This window comes from Vicugna pacos, chromosome 4, assembly GCF_048564905.1.
Source record: "Vicugna pacos chromosome 4, VicPac4, whole genome shotgun sequence".
NCBI classification, from domain to species: domain Eukaryota; kingdom Metazoa; phylum Chordata; class Mammalia; order Artiodactyla; family Camelidae; genus Vicugna; species Vicugna pacos.
Genome location: NC_132990.1, coordinates 54792489 through 54806404, shown reverse-complemented (window position 1 = coordinate 54806404; position 13916 = coordinate 54792489). Strand labels below are relative to the sequence as shown.

The 13916-nt window shown below is 39.9% G+C and overlaps 1 long non-coding RNA gene across 1 annotated transcript; it reads right to left on the bottom strand.

The window, feature by feature from the left end:
- Positions 1-3861: 3861 nt before the first annotated feature.
- LOC140696117 (uncharacterized) lies at positions 3862-7535 on the bottom strand. Its single transcript, XR_012072154.1, has 3 exons — positions 7256-7535; positions 5984-6089; positions 3862-4126 (listed from the first exon to the last, which is right to left on the bottom strand). It is a non-coding gene; the product is annotated as an uncharacterized lncRNA (long non-coding RNA).
- Positions 7536-13916: the final 6381 nt, after the last annotated feature.

Here is a 13916-nt window from a genome sequence, read left to right as displayed (position 1 = left end):
TCTAGATGCAGAGTATATGCCCCCAAATGTTTGCTTCAATAATTAATTGATTGAATAGAAGCTATATTTGATGTAATTAGGCATGCATTGTCTTTATAAATATAAGCTAATTAACCGTAGCAATTATTGGTCTGTAAAAAAGAGATGAGTTTTCTCCCCTGAGATATCAAATGCCACTTAATCAGGATTAGGAAACCACTGAAGGAACATTCAGGATTAGAGCTGAAAGGCAGAGGAAGGGGAGATTCACTAGAAACAAAGAACTCTAAAAGGCAGGTTTTTCTTAGGCAGCAACAGAGCCTAAGCCCTAGCTGAATTCCCACTAAAATCTTTCCTCATATCTCTGGTGCGATTCAGGCAAAGTGTCAATCTTGTGTCAGAGCACACAGTTCATGCACCTCCATGTGCTATTCTCTGGGCCTGAAATACCTTTCTTCCCTTTCTTTTCCTGATCTAATTATTGAACTTATTTTCCAAAGCCACGTTCAAAGCCATTTCCCTATGAAGTCCTCCTGAAGGCTAGGGTTGTATCTTACACGTCCGTGTACTACTCATGCCTGACAAGTAGGCTGAAACATGTAAGGCATTCTGTGAATATGTTTAATTAAACCTAGGGAAAATGAGAACTGGGTCCTGAAGGTTGAAGATTTTTGGGGGAAGCAATATAGAGAGACACAGAACAAAAATGGGGTAAATATTAGCAGAAGATCAAATTGATATAGAATAAAGAGCTGTCACTAAAGTTTATTTCTTGTACAGCACAGAGTCATACCCTTTCTTCCCCTGAAATTGCCCACAACACCATGTGGATATCTGCTCAGTCTACTGCCCAAAGTCTCCCTGTGTATCTCCTTGTTACTCTTTGAGGAATTACACACGTGTTACACACGTGTTCACTTTTACATTTTATCTCCTCTCTCCTAACTTACAGCTAGCTAGTTTGATCACAAATATACACTATTCCTCCCCTAACAGAACAACTCCCCTTTAATATAATCCTTTTGTGAGTCTATTCATCTCAAATTTGACTAGTCTTAAAATCCATTATCAAAAACTTCTCTTGCTCCCAACTCCACCCACCCCTCCGCACTCTCAGATTTACATGGAGCTGATTGCTGTATTAGTTAAGGCATCAAAAAAGGCATAAGGAGAGGCTATGATGATAAAGGAGATATGGTTTCTGACACTAGGACGTTTAGGCTGTAGCAGGAAGGGTAAGTAAAGATATAGAGTAATTGATCTAAAGAGTAGAATTGTACCTCTAATGAGGTACAAAAATAATTACTAGGGGTAAAGAGATAAGAGAATTCACTTCTAATAAGGAGAGCAGGAAATACTTCATGAAGAACATAACATCTTTTTTTTTTCATCCAGTTTTCAAAGTGCCATAGACCTCATGTCTATGAACCAAGGAGAGAATGATAAAGGTTTTTCCTATCTCTTTTAAAGGGGTAAGAATAGGAATAGCTTTCAAAGTTAGGGTGATGCTAGAAGAAAGGAGGACACATGCATACCATAGAGGGATGATCGATAAAATTATCCCAATTCAAGGGAAGCAGGTGCTCAGAGCTTAACGTGACTCAGGAGTCATGACTCTCTTAGCTTCCCACCCAAGGCCACCATGTCGCACATGAAGAGACACCACACATATCACAGTCTAGGTACATGGAAAACAGTATGGGGCCTTAAGGAGTCTTTATATATATATATATAAAATATATATATATATATATATATATATTTTACCTTATTGCTTTCTCATGAAAACACCAGAGATATACTATGTGTCTTTGATGTTCTGTGTGTATATCTGTGCTCCATACATAAAGGAGTAATATTTTTTGTTCCTCTTCTTACCTACCCCCCTCATCAATAAGAACAAGTTTTCACCCTCTTGGAAGTGATGTTATCTGTGTTGAGAGTGCACGATGGAAAAGCGGTACCCATTCATGTTATAGTGGACATCTTTAATATAGACCATAATGTGAATGGCTCTCCTGGAGGGAAGAAACCCAGCTCCCCCAGGCCACTTTGAATCTCCCAACCGATTAGGCAATAATTTAGTGATTATATATTTGATTTTGAGCCATTTTAATTTCAGCCTCAAATATTAGGTTGTCTTAGTTGACATCTAAGTCACACCATGAATAACAACCAAAACTATTGCCAGATACCGAGAAGAATTCCCCCATTTTTCCAAGGCTGATGGAACTTTATTGAAAAGTTCTGAATCACCCATCACACTGGCTTTTGAAGGTGTTGCAGACTTTAATGAAGGGTTAAGGTTGTGCATCCTCAATTTCCGTCACTTGATTATATAGGACAGGTGGCCTCTCTTTATTCTGCAGCTCACACACCTTCATACCCACAGATTCATTGGTGTCATTATTCTGAACTGGCAGAGACTTTGAAATAGTATTCTTTCATTCTCACTTTTCCTATTAAACTTTTTCATAGAAGAGGTCAGTATAGAGATTTATTTCCTTGCTAATGTGAATTATTTCCCAAATACCCAAAGAGATGAAAGGTTGGAGAGGTTATTGCTCATTACAGTTGTCAATAACATTTTTTCCACTATGGTGAGTCATGTATCATTATAGATATTTTAGTTTAAAATTGAAGAGGTTGTATTTGGGATTGCTAGCCAGACTTGTTTTTTTTTTTTCCCCCATTTTTCAAGTATTGTTCTTTGTTGTGGCAAACAACTGCAAAACACTTTCACTTTTCTTTAATGGAAAGATCTGTCTTGAGAATAAATTAGTTTCTCAAGGGCCTATTCAAACACAAAATTCAACATCTACTTTCAAGTTTGTTAAATGTAAAGAAAATTCTCACATAGAAAACAAGTCTAGACTCTGAAATCTCTAAGGTCCCATCTAACTCTTAAGATTCCAAAAACAGTATTTCTTTCTGAATATAGCAAGAACCTTGGCAGATGTCAGTGTACCAGCTTTAAGTGATAAGCTAGAACCATGGTGGAGATTTTCACCAGCCACTTTTCTCCTTAATATTAGCCAGACATCTGGTCAGCACCACACCCATCAATCTCCTCTCTTGCCTTGATTTTTGTGGTACTTTATTACAATAAGATTAGGAGATTTTATTGCATAAAGTTTAAAGGATGTGTCCACACTGAAAAGGAACACAAAAGTACTTAAGAAACTCTTCTTTAAAACACCCAGTATTTCCTAGAGTGTAATTCCTCCTTTATCCCCTAAATACAGGCCTGATTCTATCACACCAGGCCTTTAGTAACTTCAAATTGCCCTCAGCAGAAAGTAAAAATTCCTTAGCACGACATACCAAGTCATCTCAACCTGACCCCATCTAGATTAGGACCTCATTCCAGGCTGGCCTTTCTCTTACTTTTTCTATATTGCTGGGCTTTTCCAAACAAGGCTTTTTATTTTTTAATCCCCATTTCTCTGACTCTCTGCATGTTGTTCCTTCTGTCTGGAAATTAGTTACTTCCTCCTCATGCTAACCATCAACAGTTAACAACTGACACCTCCTTTAAGAAGTTTCCGCATAAATGAGTCACACTTCTCTAAGGCCATCACGCTCTGCACATTCTCCCTCATAGCTCTTCTCCAACTGGATCTCAGTTGTTTGTATGCAGGCTCACTCCTGCTAATAGGCAGTCTCTTTTGAGGGCAAGGACAGTGTTAACTCAGTAAAGTGCTTATGACATTATGCATTTACTTATTTATTAGGTTGAACTATATAAAACTGCTGAAATTTAAGCATTTTTGACCTATAAAAATGACAACACTTACATTATTTATGCCCTACCTCATCCTAAAAACACTTCTCAAAACCCTGTCAAAAATATACTGAAACAGACTGTATACTCACCAAGTATTTCATTTGGACCCCTGTATTTCCTGACTCCCTTGCTCCTGGTTTAGAGCCTTGCAGCCAGGCCTGGTCAATGAAGCAACAAAAAGGCAAACCGGAGTCTGTCCCTCGGTGGCTGAAACAGTGAAAATAGCAAGAGCATTTCCAGGCTCTCTCCTCTTGCTGTAATGACCAAAGAGACTGCAGGTTCCAGATGGTGCAGCTATAGACGGTGACTCTTTTTAGCTTGAATTGCTAACTGACACATGGCACAAGGCCCTACAGCAGCCTATAATGTACACGGGAAAGAAATAAACCATTGTTGTGTTAAGTCACTGGGATTTCAGCTTTAATTTCTGGCTAATCTTACATTTAACCAAGTGAAACACAACGGACAAGGAAATGAGGTAAAGGGACATAAAGACAAAGAAATAAAGACAGGATAAGATTAAACCCAAAGTGCAAGCCATTATATCCTCTCTGTACTAGACGTGTGATATGTATTTGATTTGAGCTTCCTTGTGGTCCCCTCAAAGTGAGAAATACCATCTCTTAGAAAGTTCAATGTCTGTAAAATATGAAAACTAACTTATAACAGTGCTTTAAATTCTGGATGTATATTGAATGAATGAATTCTCATAATCATTGTTTAATGTGTACACTATACATCAGGAAAATAGAGAATAGCGACATTAGCTCTGGAAACATTCGAAGAGTCTTTATAAGAGTGGATCAGAGAAACCTCCCAACTGTATTGAGCCTGGTGTAACACTAGATCAATTATGTTTCTGTCTCCAGAGGTATTAACCTTGATTTTTCCAATGAGCAAAGGATTCTAAACAAAGAAGGATGATGTTTCAGTAAGCCGCTCACTTTGTGCATGCATTTTTAATAAGCTCTTTTTAAAAATATCATTTTAGACAGTGCTCAGCTGCATATTAACAAATCCACAACAAAGCGTTTTATATTAAAAATTTTTTAGCTCAGAGGTGGGAATAACACCTCTAATAATTTTGTGAGCAGTAATTTATAGGGCATAGAGACTGACAAGAAGATATTAACAACTTTATTCTCCAAAGACTTGGTGAAACTAAGACACTGAGTTGTTATCTCTCCAGTTACGTATTTCCAAATTAAGACATAAAGGCAAAATTGTTATCTATTAACAATATATGTGTGTACAAGCATTTGAATCAGAAGTCTTGTGAGATCGTGGATCATTTTTATTATCTTCTTTATACTTTCCTTTGCTTTTGTCAAAATATTTAATAAGAAACTACACTATTTTTTATAATCAGAAAAATGAACTTTAATATATAAAAATTCAAATGTTTTGGCATTTGTTTTGGCGTTTTGATCTAGCCTGTTCTCAGTGCTATGCACCCATCCTCTCTTCCTCATTCACAGCGTTGAACTTAAAAGACAGGGATCGTATCATACTTATCACTTATTACCCGCCTTTACTACCTCTGTGATTCAAAGCTTCTTTGAGGACAAAAACTTTTTATAGATAAGCTGGACAGGTCTATGAAATACAAAAACCTCTGCATTCCCACTGGCAAGGTTCGTAGAAAAGACACTCCTAGTTTACTTCTAGGTACTTCTGCTTCAGCTAATGTGCACCAGCCCTCGTCCTCAGCAATGCAACATCCCTGTTGACTGAATACAATCTCAGGTCTGTTCTGTTGTCTCTTTGCTCAAAGACAAAAATCATTCAAACTCTTTCTCTGCCCTTTTCACCCATTATTGGAACTATGCTATTCATTTCCAGAAATGTACCTCCAATTTTGTTACCCTATTCAAAGCACATGGCATCTCTTCATGGTGGTTAACTTCTCATACAGTGTTTTAGCAAGGCAGAGAGAAGAAGAATAGGAGTTCTTTTTCGATATTAGCTGATCTAAAATCTGGAACAGCAGTCTTTTCACTTGGTGTTCAGTAAGCAATTATAAAATCAATCTATCAATAAATTATACCATATTGCAATAATCTCTTGCTTTATCTAAAACTTAGAAAAAGAAACTTAGGAAAATAAAAGGAACACCTCTCTGTTCAAACCATTAGCCCCTCTATGTTTTAACTAGAAACATTTTTGTGCACACACACACACACCACACAGTCCTGCAGGTAGGGCTAAGTGGCTTACCAAACAATCTTCACTTTGTCCTCCCAAATCTCCAGTCTCAGCTCAGGCCCTTTTGTTTCCATAATTCTGAGAGCCAATTCAACTCTGCCGCAAAGGAGCTACCTCACTTTTCCCAGAAGAAATGCAAAAAGATTGCATCATTAATACTTTGCCAGACAGAGCTGGTAGTATATTTAGTTGACACAGCCTCCTGGAGGGCAATTTGGCAATAAACCCAAAGGGTTAAACTTCTGCATAAACTATGACCCCCAAATTTTACTTCTAGTAATTTATCCTAGGGAAATAATAGTGGATATGTGCAAAGTTTGCTTAGAAGAATGTTTATTATACAACTGTGATGTTCCCAGGAGAAAATATGAACAGTTTTTGTTTCAAGATTAACAGCATATTTTGCAAGGTGGTGTGACTGTATCTTTTAATTTCTTATTGACAGGTTTTAAAAATGTATTTGAATTTTCCTGTAAAAAAACTGTAATCATACATAAGAATTTCAGTTTCTGACTTGAGGATAGGCCTTGTCCACAAGCATTCAGCAGGGCTGAGTGACTGATTCAAATAACTTCACCTTTCACGTAAGACTTTTTCCTTCAGAAGCAGAATAAGGGTGCTGTCAAGCCAACATTCATTTAGGAAGTATTCTTCTAAAGTAAAAGCAGGGCCATGTGCCCACACCGTTATGACAAGCAGGGTTTGTTTTTTAAGTCATTTCCCACTTGAACTATCTGTTAAAGTCATTCTTGAGCCACTCAGTTTAGTAATCCATATTTGCTATCTTATATGGTTATAAAATCCCTCAGTAGGAGTACAAATACAGAAGTATTGTTTCCATGTGTTAGTGTTCCTGGGAATATTCCTTGGCCAAAGGGAATAGCTGACACCCAGTGACTGGTTGATGGCAGGGTACAGATGTCTGAAACTCTTACCTTAGTTTATAAAAATCTCCGAATTGGTGTTTCAGTTCTAGAGTTTCCTGTAAAACTGACTGGGGCAGAAGCATGCCGGAGCCAGGTCTTATCTATTCACAAAACCCAAGTTTTAAATATTCAGGGAAAGTACACTTGACTTGGTTATCAAAAGACATGGGGGCTGGAATCAGGCTCAGTAATTATCTTATCCTCTTGAGCAAAGATATTTAACCTTGTGGAGCCTCATTACTCAAAAATGGAATAATGCCTACTTCATAAGTATATTATAAGGATTAAATAAGAAAGTGCTTGACTCACAGTAAATATTTGCTAAAATAAGAATATGTTAGGAAAAGTAGTAACTGACCACAGGAAATTTTCTCAGAGTGTCCAGTGAGCTCTTGGCCGTTTTATTTTACAATGCCCTTTTTCTACTTCTTCTGGCATTTTCTTGACTTGTAAGGTCATGCACTGGAAAAGAATATTGCAGTAAGAATAAAAAGACTCAGGTCTCAATCCAGGCTGTGAACCTGTGATATGGAATAACACTTCCTGGGTTACAGTGACCTTAACTACACAAGGCAGGATGGCTCTTTAGTTTAAGGTAACTTCAAGTTACAAAATTGTATGATCTTATTTTTCAACTTTTTTTCATATAAATTTCCATTGTGGATCAAGCTTGAACCTCTCTAGTTCTCCTTTTCCCCATGAAGCAGCATCCCTTCCCAAGTAGCTTTAAACATTCCTGTCACAGCTTATTTATGAGAATATAATAAAGGTTTAGAGAGGGCTCTCTAAGAATGCTGTGATGCAAACGCTGGCTTAAATTGCATCCAGTGAAGCCACTGGCAAGCAAATCTTTCTCTTCCTCAGTATCACAATCAAGCATTGGAAACTAATTGGGTTTAATTTACTACGTGTCTCAGCTGACCTTCCAGCTCACTGGCTAAGCTGTTAGGTTTGCCTTGATGTCAGTGAACTTTGGGTCCCTCTACTTCTCCTTCTGGGCCTTGGGCATCATACAAGCATCATTCACTTTGATTGCCTCAGTCCGTGGCCTTTCCTTTTAACTCATTTGAGCTTCTTTTTATCCTCCACAATAAAATATCTTTCACATTTGAGATTCAGCACCTCAGATAAGAAATCAGTTAAGGTATCTTAGGCCATTTTTCTGTACCTTGAAAAGATGTTATTGCTATGATATACTGTTTCCTTTCAACAGAATTTCCTCTCCGAGTTTCCTGTGTTTCTCTTGGTGCCTTTGATTATGCCTGATTTTTGAATAGCTGCACTATAGATTTAATACAATAGATACATACTGATGGTCCAGGCCAAAATTGCTTTGAAGACCATGTTTGTAAACTTAACTGGTACGTAGCATTTACAGAATGTTAGTTTTTAATTATGAGGCCAATATCTTGCTTTCAATATTTATTTCAGAACAGAATTTCTATAATTCACTTGAGGCAACTTGGTAAGGAGGAAATAACTGACTAGACTGCTGAGTTATAGGTTGGCTCCTGGTTCTCAGGGCTCTAGAGAGCCCCTATGAGAGAAACCCCTATGTGAACCATGTAACAGTTTGAAACTTCTTATTTCTGGGAAGGCTTGCATGGTATATGAATTTTAAGAGAAAAAAAATCCGAGGCAGTTGTAGAATTACAACTTCAGGATTAGGCACCTGAAAATATCATAAAACATCGCTTCTGAAAGTGTTCTCTAGCCATTCTTTGGAGGCAAAGCCCTTGCTAGCTAATAAAGCCTTCTGTAAATGCCAGAACGCCAGCAAGATTGGTGGCTCCCTGGAAGTAGCTGAGCTTGTAATGAGGATTAGGACAACTTTGATGTGTTGGGCTACAGCAGGCCCATATGGAAGACATACTTCCATAGGTTGTTGAGTGAGATTCACAGCCTAAACAAAGTTCAAGGAGGCTGTAAATAGTGGAGGTGATCCTGACAACGGTTGGAATTTAGCCAGGGGCTCACCTTGCCCCTCACTGTGGCTTCTGCAGTGCTATCCAAAGGTCATACTTTTAGGAGCCAGTACAAAATGTATGAGAGGATCTTGTGTTGTGTTGAGGCAAACTAAAGTAAAGCAAACTAAAACAGAATAATCATTGCTTTTTTTTTCTTTTTTGGTCCTTATTTGATAGAAGTAAGTTCCAATTCTAGTGCCAACATTTCCCAGCAACATTTACTAGAAAGTTGAAGGAACTTTCTAGGCCTTGCTTCTTCTCTTTGACAAATTAGACAAAATAATGTATACCTTATAAGTTCATTGTAGGAATTAGAATCAATAGTTTATATAAAGTGATGATGAAAATGGTGATAGTGATTTTTAAACAAATACTTATTACAGAGTTTGACACACAGTAAGAAATCAGTGTTCATTTTTCTTCCCTTTTCATTTTGAGATGACTTCATACCTAATATTTACAGTATAGTCTTCCTATAGCTTTTCTCCCCAAAGCCCCAAAGAAAAGTAGACTGCATCTTTCTCTCAAGAGTTATCAAAAATCTTCTCTTAGCAAGATACTCTATTGTGTTTTGTGCTAAGAGGTGGGGAAAAAAAAGCCTTTGGAGTCAGAATATTTGATTTTTTCCTCTTCCACTATTCTCTGAGTATTACTGAACATCTGTGTTAGAGTAATTTTTTCTCTGTATTAAGAGAACATTAACTGCACCAAAGGTCCTGAACCTTACTCCATCTAAAATATGAGAGAGGCTACCATTTAAGAACACTTACAATGTACAACTGTACTATCTCATTTAATGCTTAAAATATTATTATGTAATTATTGCTTCCATTCTTATTTTTAATATGAGAAAAATTTGGCTGATAGGGTAAAATGCAACTGAAACAAGGGCATGTGACTAATAGGCAACAGAGCTGGGACTGAAACTTCTGTCTGACTCTAAAGCCCGTGATCATATCCACTATGCCCTGCATCTCCTTGGCAAAGATAGAAGCACTAAGAAAGCTTATTCTCTTAGGGAGCTATAAAATAATAAAAATCGAGTGAACCAAATGTCAACTTGTTCATTAAGATAGGAAGTACACACAATATAAAAGTGATAAAGCGGTTAACTTTTTTTTTTTTAACAGCCTCAGTGTTCCGTGAGAGAACTAAACTCATCAATCTTCTTCCCAAGTAATCTTTTCAACATTAATAATTTCCTAAAGTAAATTATGAACTGGGAATTAATCTAATGAGTTTTTCTTCCTAATGACATAAGCCTCGTATCACTGTAGTTTCCCAAGCAAATTACCATTTAAGTTATCAAAAGATGTGGACTGCAGCCCCCTGTGGAACTCAAGAGTTAAAAACAAAATTTAATCATTAGAATTTCTCATTTAAGTGGACACTTTTTGTTCTAAAACCACCGCCCCCAAAAAATGATGTGTTAACATAGCCAGCAGCCTTATCTCCTTAGCAATTTAAGAATGTTTGTTTCTTGTCATGTGTTACCTGCTCCACAAAACACATACCACCAATATAAAGTATGGCTTGTATACATTTTTAAATACACAATTATAATTTTCAATGAGCCATGTACGAGAGATATATGAGTTCATGTCATTTGCATAAAGTGTCAGTCAAATTGGCAGCGAGTTCACCCTTTTGCTGTCCTTGAAGCAGAGCACAGACTGCTGAATCCCAGTGTCATTAGTGATGACAATCGGAATAAGGACCAGTCACTTTTAACTGAAAGAATGAAAAACTGAATTATCTCTGATTTGTCAAATCATTTTGCAGAGTAACGATACCATTAATAAATCATATTAGTCCTACAAAGGGATCAGAATTCCGCCTGTAACATTTATGGGGGAAACAAGCCATTCTGTTTAAGGAAGAGGAGGATGAAAGCAAAAGATTTGGTTACTTCTTTAAGTATATTAGTACTGGAAAAGGATTAAATAACTTGAAGCATTATCTTTCCAGTCAATCTACATTGTTTGTTTATTTTTTAATACTCACCCTGGACAAGATGCTTCTGATCAGGGGAACAGTTTTTAAAAAATTGAGTTCTCTCTATGCTAAGGGATGAGTAATTCACAAAGCTTACAGGAGAGGTGGAACTATGATACTGAAGGATCTTGAAACATATGAGGAATGGTGGAGGCAGCTGGATTTATGTAGCCTCAGGAATATTCAGCAGAGGACATGCTGGATGCTTTCATTTATTTAAAACCATCATACAGAGTGGACTAATAAACAAAGGCAAATGGTTAGAAGACACAAGGAAGCCAATTCCTACTCATCATAGGAGACTTTGTAAACGTTAGAGCTGAGCATTACTGTCTACTTTGAATACCACTGAAAATCTTCAAACATAAGTTGCAATTGAGAACATTGGGGGTGGGGAGGAAACTATTGTACAGAAGGAAAAACCAGATAGGTAGCCAGTAATGTTTCTTCCAGACCTAAATATCTCTGTTCTAGAGATGAAAAAGATACAGTCATGAAATAACCCAAGAACCATTTTAAAAGAATATGACAGAAATCAGTGCATACAAAATGGAGAAATTCAAACTGAGTATGAAGTATTGTCACAGGTTGGGTTCCTCCAGAAGGTGACTGTGAGACTGAGTTTAGTTTGCTGAATGCTTATCAAGGAGCTTTCTTAGGGACAATCCCCAGAGAAGGAAGGAAAAGGAAATAGGATTAAGCAGAGAGTGAAGTCAAGCTAAGAGGCAGGACCAGCGACAGCCTCCGCCTAGTACGAGAACCCCCCTTAGGAGCTGTCCTGAGTTGGGTCAAGATGGCCAGGTCCTCATAGGCTTTTGTTAGTAATTCATTGGATGGGGACCCTGGGCAGGGCTGTAACCTTGAGCAAGGTCACTCCGTGCAGCTGGGGCAGACCTTGAGCGGGCTGACAGCTGAAGGCCAGCAGCACTGCTAGCAACTGAGGCCGTAAGTCCTGCATTGAAGGGGGATCTGGGTGATATATCACGGTGTCCACCAAATCCACCCTTTACGCAAATTGAACTTGTTTCTTCATATGTAATTTGCAAGCAACTTCTACAGGATTTTCGCAGCCCTCTCGTTTTGAGTGAAATTTGCAGGAGGAAAGTTCACAGGACAAGCTGCAGCCACTGCAGGCCTCCAGCCACAGCTGACGCTCATTGTCTCCCCCACCAGGAGGCGAACGCGCTCCATTCCAGGTGCCCCGTGCGTAGCAGTAATTAGCTCAGTCAGCGATGGTGAGTAAAAATCCCTACTCTTGGGCACAAGCACAGGCCGTTTTGTACTCTGTGCCTATTGTGTAGAGTACTGTGAGCCAGACTTTTCAAGGGGGAGTCAGGGATGAGGGGCCACTAGCATCAGGGGCACCCGGGTGTTTCTCATCCCAGGACTCCCAGGCCGACCCCCACCCTGCCTATATCTTCTGCAAGATTGGGTTTCCTCTGGGAAGGGGGGTTGGGGCAGCAGCACCTGGGCCTAATTCTACTGTTCTCTGAGCCTCCCGCGACCTAGCACATCCCAGTCCCTCCTCTCCCTGCCCCTCCAACAATACCCGTATGTACTCCCTCCCCCTACGCGCTGTAAGCCACGAATCAAACGCACCCTGAGGGCTCCTGTTTGCCTTCCTGGGAAGCCCCACACTCCGCCCCAAGCTCCCACCAGGCCCTGGGCCCCATGCTCAGGTGCCGCTGTTATTCAAAAGACGCGAACGTTTCCCGCTGGAGAGGCTTGGGTGAGGGGGTCAGCTCCCCGATCACAGGGTATTGGCAGTAAGGCTGAGTCAAAGTGCGCTGAGGCTGTTAGGGAAGGCGCCAGGAGCAGGCAGCGATGGTCTCCTGGGATGAATTCAAGAATCTTGGCAGCTGTTCGGAGGAAAAACTGGCTCCCAGGAGGATGTAACAGTGCTGTCGGGTTGCTGCGGCATTTGACCTTGCTAGAGGTAAGCCTGTGCCGGCCGGTATCCTGGGGCTTTGGCCCCCGGCGTCCTGGGCGTCCTGGAAGGTGATGGACTCCCAGTGCTCACCTGTGCAGGTCTGTGCCCTGACCAGGTCTCAGATGTGCCCACCCTTGCACCTCCGTTGGGACAGACCCTTGTCCCTCACTCCTTACTGGGCCCACGGGAGGGCTGCCGTCACAGTGTGCATCTGACCACTGTGTCAGGGGCTGTTTGTTGTGAGGAAGTCATTTTGACGTGGTCTCCTGAGATAGCACACGTGGGCAAGGGCATGAGAGAGGCAGTAACAGCAGTGGACTCCGTGTTATGTGTGTAACAGTGGGCTGATCAGGGACCTGTGCATGATTCTTGATGAAGCATTTTTATCTTAAACAGGATTGTTGCTAGGCCCAGCTGACCTGTATAATCACTTAGTACCGCGTGGATATGTACTCCCTGTCTAAAGGGCTCAGTAGCACACCAGGAATTGTTTTTCAGCAGATATTGAAGTCTCTGTTGCAGATGGTGTGGCCTTGCCCTATGGTTCTGTGTTGTGAATATCCCCCAGGGGCTTGTCATAAATACCACCTGGTATCTTTTCCCACAGCTGATAATGCCACAGGGTCGGCCTGGTCTGTTTCAGGAAGCAAGGCTGCTCCCACTGTAGCCTGGCCTTGCTACAGAGCTTTTCGTGTTTGGGGCTCCCCTCAGTTTCCGTGTCACTTGATGTGCAGGTCAGCATTGTATCCTTGGTTATTAAACATACTGCCGTCAGAATCTGAAGAGGCTTACCAGTCATTGTGCCTCTTTCTCTGTACTGGGAGGTGCAAGGTGCAATAATTTATCTTTTACTTTGTATGGGGTGTCCTGGAATGCCCATTCCAGTGTTACTGATGTGGCCTACCCATGAGTCGTTAGGATTCATCTCCCGTCTCCTGGAGAACATGTGTCTTAGCAAGGTCTCTCATGCGCCAGCCGTTCTGTCACTCGTCTTGCCCAATTAGCATGATGTCATTGATACAGTGGATCAACATGGTATTTTGCAAAATGTTTAGATTATTCAAACCTCTTCATGTTATATTATGATAGTGGAAGGAAATTTTAACATAATTCTGGAACTAAACTCT